The sequence below is a fragment of the Zosterops lateralis genome (assembly GCF_965231275.1).
Source record: "Zosterops lateralis genome assembly, chromosome: 5".
NCBI classification, from domain to species: Eukaryota; Metazoa; Chordata; class Aves; order Passeriformes; family Zosteropidae; genus Zosterops; species Zosterops lateralis.
The window spans coordinates 8,322,181-8,330,218 of record NC_139766.1 but is presented as its reverse complement, the minus strand read 5'-3'; positions in this window follow the sequence as shown (position 1 = coordinate 8,330,218).

Sequence of the window (8,038 nt, the reverse complement as noted above, 5' to 3'; positions counted from 1 at the left end):
GGCTGAAGGAAAATATTATTTAGATGTTTTCAATTATTTAGTGATGTCCTATGTGAAGTGTAACAACAGCTGTAACTGGGAACTATTATTATTGGACAAAATCAAGTCACTCCTCTTAATCATCAGTTTCTGAACTGGTTGCAATGAGGGGAGAAAAGACTTTAAATGAATTAGAATAAAGCAATAATTGCCAAAAGGCTTAATGTAGTTTAGCCTGAAATTGTTTTTTAATTGCTCATGGTGGGCTCATGGGAGACAGCAGCAAACAGTGCAGATCCTAGGAATCTCTGTAGCCTGGTGCTAGAGAGAAATCCTCATTTTCTGTGAGGAAAAATGAACCAAGCTGGGCACTTTGGAAGAAACAACGAGGAGGTGGTTGCAGATCCACTCTGGCTCATACAAGCCATTTGATTGTGACAGCAAATTTGTGTCCTTCTCCAAATTTTAGGCGTAGTATTAATCATTTGCCATGGTAAGACAAAAGCCTTGTATATTGCCAGGAATATATTTGCTCCTCTTTCAATTGAGAACACAAGTAGGAACATGGTTTAACAGGGCATTTTTTTCTCTGTGGCTGTTGATGCCTCAAACCATAGAAATATAAAAATATTTGTAATAGTTTGTATCTTACTGCAGAGTGGAAGAGGGATAATCACTGTCAGGCTGATTTCTCTGCAGACAGCTGTGCAGCTCATAACAAGGGATATCTGCACGTGTAAAAACGATACCAAAATCAAATTATCTGAACTTTGAAAATATATTCCTTTCTACAGCTGACAGTGCTAAAGTTAACCCAGGAGCCAGAGAGTACTCTGTCTGCAAAGAAAATTAAAACCACTATTTGCTTCCAGCCATATGACTGGTGCATGGAGTAATGAGAAAGACAAGGACATTAGAGTAAAGTTATCATTTTTTTCTTGAAGGCTGTGTGAAAAATTTTCAGTCACTTCTTTGCCAAAATAGTTTTGTAAATACTGGAGATGCTTGATTTTATCCTCCCTGAATTCATCAAAATGTTGAAGCATGTTCTCACAGGTAGCCACAGTTAATCTGTGTAATCTTGAAATGGCTTCCAGCTTTTAGAAGTTTACATTAAGTAAAGATTATCCAATTATAGTTTTCCTTAAAGATAAGAAAGATTAGGTTGACGGAGAGACATGCTGGATGACTGAAGTATGCTGCTTTTATTTCATATGTTTTTTGCAGTGTGCTGTGAGGTGATTCAGAATTAAAGCGCTGATTTCGACTATGCAGGAGTGTATGACATAACACAGTAATGAAACATAAACAAAACAGAAGATTATAATCATGGTCATCACTGCTGGTATCTCAAACACATAATGGCACTATGGATACCATCCAGAGTTATACATTAGCTTTCAAAATGCCTCACTTCATGTTTTTATTTCAGCCAATAAATTACTTGAGGCCTGACTCAGCCACTTGAAAAATAAATGTTGACTTTTCAGGAAATTGTAAGCATTACTGGAAGGTCTGAAGTCTGATAAACAGCTGGTTATGGATCGTTTTGTAGGAGAAATATTGTGTTCAGACAAATTAAAAGAGCTTTCAGGAGTTTGGTGGCAGGAAATGGACTCATATGCTAACTTTGAGTTCTCTTAGTCTCTTACTATGTGTGAAATATACTGTATTTGCTTCTACCTCACTCCAGCTTTTAAAAATATTCCTTTTGTAAGCAGGCTTGAACAGATTTAAGAAACCAAGTGAATATTGGTCCTGAGAAGACCAAACATTAAGTTAATATCCATTAAGTTAATACCCATTTCAATTGTATCAGTAAGGTATTTCATGGAATGATTTGAAAAATAAATATAAGTGTAACATGTCAAACTGGTAAAAAAAACCAAAACAATTTAAAACAAGGTATTGTGGCTTATCAGAATTAACCTCCCAGCTGAAAGCCAAAGAAAAACCTACCTGCAAGTAGAAACACAGGATATACCTCAGGGAAAAGGTGTTTCTCCTGAGGACGCTTGTTCCCAGGTGGCCAGGAAGACCAGTAGCATCCTGCTTGTATCAACAAGAGTGTTTCCAGGGCAGGGATTGTCCCCCTGTACTTGGCACTGGAGAGGCCAATGTTGTTTTTCATTTGATTATTGTATGCAATAACCACTTGTCCTTATAGTGCCTTCTTTTATGCTGTTGCAGTCAGGCTTTTTTCTTCCTTCATTTGAAATGCTTCAGCCTCACCTGTGTGTCTGCAATGACCCGTGTGAAAGGGAATAAAGCTGTTGTGCCATTTTCATACCAGCAAACTAATCTTTATTTCTACAAAACTTCTGCATTTTGGGACCTGGCTGTGCTCTGACACCACAGGTCACCACTGGCAAATTCAAGTTAGAAGTTACTTGTGGAGGAAAAAAAATACTAGAGGGCATTGCCTGTCCTGTGGCAATGAGGAGCTCAAGGGTGTCTTGGGGACTGTTCTAAGAGAAAATCTGGGGAAAGAGTTGTGGGGGATTCATGCTGAGTTCTGCAGACCCAGAAGAAGCAGGAGAGATCATGCCTTACTTAAGTCAAATGATTACTTTTGCTCTGGGACACCCAGTGGTACTTGCTTTGGTACTTGCTCTTTTCTGTGTTTCCCTCCTTGGTCTGTATTGTAATTTTGCTTCCCAAGGATATTAAACCTTACAGGGAAGGCGTGAGGACTGCAGTCCTGCTCAAAGGCAATGAAAGGTAACCCTTCTCTTCCTTGAAGCTCTGAGCAGGGCCTTTTCACTGGGGCAGCAAATGCAAGAGGTGAGCTCCAGGGAATTTGGGCCAGAATTGGTTCAAAGTCAGTTTTCAAGTCTCCCCTCTCCATATTCAAGTGAGTCTAGAAATTGCCTACAGCAACTCTACTTTTAACTCCAATAAGACTTTGCAGACAGAGGAAAGGGTGAGTTTCTCAGAAATGAGAGAAGGTGCAAGAAAAGGAGAGAAGATGAGTGGGTGGGTGGAGTGAGGATCTCTGCTTACATATTCTTTATAGGAATGGTTTCCACTGACCAATGCAATGCTACAGCTTGGCAGTGCAATGTGCCCAGGGAATACCAGAGTTTAGCAGATATGTGAGGATTGTGTCCAGAGTAAATGCAAACGTGAGGAAAAAACAGGGCAGGCCAAAACCTCTATGGTGCACAACTCCATCATGGCTGTGTGATTATTCAGGGTCTTGCAAAGCAGCCAGCAAGTCCCTCTGCAACACCAGGCATCCTTTGCCCACAGATCTGCCTCAAGAAGTGGAGTTGTTTTCTGATTCCCTGCTCTGACCTCCTTGGGATGCTGTGAATCTTCTAAACAGGAGAGGGCTTGGTTATGTTTGTTTGCAGTTATTTTTCTCTGAGGCCCTTCCTCAGAATTTTGTTAGCATTGCAAATTCCCATTTCACAATCTGCATTCTTCCAGCAGGCAGACAAAGGCGTTTGAAACCAGCTGCATTTATCACTAATGCTCGATCTGGATGAAAGAGGGCTGGATGGATCCTCAGGCGCAGGAGTTGCGCCATCCCTCCATCCACCCTGGGGGAGCCGAGCTGATTTACCACAGCTGAGGATCCGCTTGATGCAATTCGGTCCGGGGAGGGTTTGGTGATGGTCTGATCAAAGGCAGCCTCTGCTGAGGCTGAATTCGAAAGGCTGAAGGGTGGGAACACTGCACTCTTGGGACGTGCTCTTCTCTTCCTCAGGAGATGGCTGCAGAGTCCGGCTGGGCCTGTTGCACAGCAATGCTGCTGCAGATAACAACCATCTGCATTCTTGGCAGGCTCTCTCCGGTTGCATGTCCACCCCTGAGGCACTCGCTGTCCCTTGGATGGCCTGTTAGACCAGGTTTAGGCAGACGGATAAGATTAAAGAGGTGAAAGAAGAGATAGAGCGGCAGCATTTACCCTTGAAAGAGCATTTGCTCAGGGGCCATCCTGCAGAGCAGTGCTGGGGGGGACTTTTGCTCCCAGCTGGGTCCACCCCAAGGGAGATGATGAGCAGGACCAGGCAGGTTGCTCTAGCAGATGGGAGCAGGATTGCGTCCATGCAGACATGTCCTTGGGGGTCCAGCAGGTTTTAAACTCTCAAACTAGTTGTAAATAAGCAGTTACTAATGATGTGTTCAAGAAGCAGGCTGGGATTCCAGAAGCAGACTAGCATTCCTAGGTTTTGGGTTGGGTTGTGTTTACCTAGCTGTGCTTCAGTCACTTAGTTTTAGCTCTGAGGGCACTGAAGTACAGTATGGAAACGAGCTTTAAAATTAAATATTTCTTTTTGTCTGTGGCTTCTGCTACCCACTTACAAGACTGAAGAAGCTGAGTTTGGATGCTTCTCTCACCATTGGGTACTTGAGACAATTCCTTAGTCAGTCCTGTCTGGCTTGGGCTGCTCTTTGAATGTCTCTTCCTTTGAGGAATGTCTTGCAGCCATCCCCATCTGTGTTTCCTTCCAGGTGCCTAGTGGCAAGACAATCTCTGCAGATGTTCTGCTTTAATTTTTGGCATATATGTGCTGTGTGCCTCTCCCTTACTGGGTAATGCTGGAGTCTCAGATCTGATGAACTCTGAGAGTCCTTTCTGCCATCACTGTTGTGTCTGAAGCATTGAGCAAATTAATCCAAACTGTGTAACTTCAGCAGCAGCCAGGTTCAAAGTAGTGACAAAACCCACCCAAAGAAGAGGTAACTGTGTGGGTAGTTACTCCGCTATGCTTTTGGCTTAGACTGCTGATAATTATGTGTTTAAAGTGGCTTCAAGGTATGTCTACAGGTTATCTCTTCTACAGCAGAGCCTTTGATCAACTTCTGCGCTGTCTGAAATAAACTCCTTTGGTCAGATATATCATCCTTCCCAAGGAGTTTGCATCCAAAGTCCTTTGGCTGGCTCTCTGGACCTTCAGAGGATTTTTTCTGGTTTTCTACCCATTTGTTAACATGGGAATAACATATGAACTGGAGCCTGAGTGATGGCAATTTAAGCTGTAGATTTTTGAGGCTCAGATCTTGGTTAACACTGCTCTGCTGACTGTGGATGTGATTTCCTTCCAGACATTCCTACTGAGCTGCACATTGCTGCCAAGATATGTAAATTGCCTCACTTAGATTCCTTTGCTTTCTAATATCACATTGAGTTAGGCATTACCTGGCTTCTCATTAAGTTTGCTTTTTTAGAATAGCTAATTATTTAACTTCCTTTTTTGCTGATCTGGACAACATTTTGAGCTCTGTGTATATGTGAGTACAGCTCTCATCTAAAAACTGTGCTGCTAGTAAAATCTGAGTGATGTAGGGCACTGCTGCTGAGCCACACGAGGCCTGTGTTGCATCTATGTGTGTTTTTTCTCCTGATGAAGTCCTGGGCAATGCCAAGGAGGAGAAGTGAAGAAAAATAACCTTGTGTGACGTCAGTTGCCTGTGTGAAGGCATTTAATGATGCACTCTGCACCTTGATATAAAACATTGGTAATGCTCCTTCATTGTGCTGGCATACAGAAATAGGGTGAATCACCACAATGGCATTACCTGAGACAAATAAAACATATTTAACAAGTCCTTCAAAGCCAGTGACCTCTGTAGATATGCCACAGTCAGGACTGCTGGTCATATTTTACTAACATCATTCCTAGAGAGAAGTGTCTCTTTCCTTAAATAGTTCAGCTAACTTTAGGGAAAGAGGCTAGAAGAGTAAAGCCTCAGTTATGGTTTATGGGCAGAGCTCACAGGGAAACAACCCAGCCAAGCACCTCAGAGCCTCAAATGGGAATCAGTTCAATCTAAATCTGACCTTGACAGATTGTTCTCCAAACCCGGTGTTGCAAAAGTTTTAGATGTTCTTGACAAAAGGAAGGTAGCTATTTGATTACAAAGCTTTTTCTCAGTTGTTTAATTAAGAGAATTAATGATTAATTTCATCAGCAGTTTCTGGGTTGTTTTGTTGGTGCCCTGTGGCTGAAGGACAGCAAAACTGTTTGAGCCTTTGGCTGGGAACAACTATAATTTATTGTGTATTTTGCTTTTGTCAGCATTTCCAATAATTGAACCAATTTCTGATAGGAATTACTCACCCTCCCTCTTCACCCAGCAGTCAATATTTGCAGCAGTCAGTTTTCTTTGGGTACACTGATACTTACTTCCCTGTTCATTTGGATCCCTCTGTGCTACATCTGGGCCACCATGGTTTGGTTCTTCAGAAGGAAATAAAAATGCAAGTCTGAGGATGCACAGATTCCTTAAAGGCTTGACTTTTGGGACTCTTTAGTCTTCAGAGGCTGTGGAACTGCTTGAAAGATATGTCCATCTGCCATTTGTTGCTTGTGGAAATTGTATACTTAACTTCTAGGCTTCCAGAAAGTTAATCAGTGTAAGAAATAGTGCTGAAATCTCTGGTTTACTTTGAGATCACCATAATGTCCACCTTTGAGCACTTTGGAAACTCCTCACCTGATAAAAACTGAAGATATCAGCCCATGGCTCTGCTGAAGCTCTGTCTATAGAAGCGCCTAAATCTGTACCCCATCACTGCCTGCAGGTTTGTTTTCATTGGGGAGCATGAGTCAGTATGTCTCTAAGTGTATAAACTACAGCCTTGTATCCAAAAATGCCTTTGAAGAGTGGGATGTATCTCATGCAGTTTTCAGTGGCTACAGGTAGGCACTTTATAGGGGTAGGCATCCCCTCCAAGGGATTGGGACTGGGGTCCCCCCACAGAGTGATCACAGAGCCCCTCAGACCTAATGGAAGGGGATTTTCAGGCTCCTTGGACTCTTTCGGGGAATGCCCTTGGCTGAAGCCTTGCTGGCTTTCAGTCAAAAAGCTGATTCAGTAAAGTCTAAACTTCTGTCCTTATGGTGTTTAGGAAACATCCTGATTTACTTAATTTAAACAAAGGCAGATATCCGGTTAAAATCCCTGGAGCTGCAGCCAATAAGTGCCTTATTTCAGCACTGTGCTTGCAGCCACGGCTACCCAGCATAAAAACACGGTTCAGGGGAATAGGAGCATTAGGAAAATAAATGGATGTAATACTTGAATTAGACGCAGATCTGAAATATGTGAGGAAAGATGGAGCAAGCAGAAAGAGCTGACAAAGAGTAAATAGACAGGACCTGGTGACAGCATGCTTAAGCCAGGCTGCTGCACAGGTGTAGTTTTATCTTGTATTTGATTTCTTCCCTCACACTGCATAGGTGAGAGAGGGGCTTGCACAGCCAGACATCTTGAAAAGAATCTGCAAAAGGGTGATCCATGGTGTGGAGAGGGCACGAGGAGCTTCAAAAGGAGCTGCAGGAGAAGACCTCACTGTTGTTAGTGGATGCACTGAAGAAGATTGGATATGGGCAGGTTAGGAACATGATAGGGTGTATTTGAGACAAATTAATACTTTCTCAGGTTACTCTTGCAAGTGTGCATACTTGCTGGCCAAGTGGACACTTCATGTCTCCAGCATGCTTATCAAAGTGTCTCACTAACATGAATGGATATCATGGTTTTACCCCAGCCAGCAACTCACCCCCACAGAGCTGCTCACTCACTTCTTGGTGGAGTGGGGGGGAAAATCAGGAGAGTAAAAGGGAGAAAATTAATGCATTGAGATAAAGACAGTTTAATGGATCTTTATCCAAAAGTCCCATACACAAGCAAAGCAGAACAAAGAATAAATTCCCCTCTTCCCCAGGCAGGTGTGCAGCCATCCCCAGGACAGCCAGGCTCCATCACATGTAATGGTGACTTGGGAAGACAAATGCCACCACCCCAAACACCCCCCCTTCCTCCTTCTTCTCCCAGCTTTATATACTGAGCATGATGCCACATATATGGTATGGAGTATCCTTGGGTCATTTGGGGTCACCTGCCCCAGCTGTGTCCCCCCCCAGCTCCTTGTCCACCCCCAGCCTCCTCCTCACTGCTGGGGTGGGTGAGGAGCAGAAAAGGCCTTGGCTGTGTGTGAGTCCTGCTCAGCAATAACAAAACCACCCCTGGGTTATCTACACTGTTTCCAGCACAAATCCAAAACACAGCCCCATACCAGCTTCTTTGAAGAAGATTAACTCTA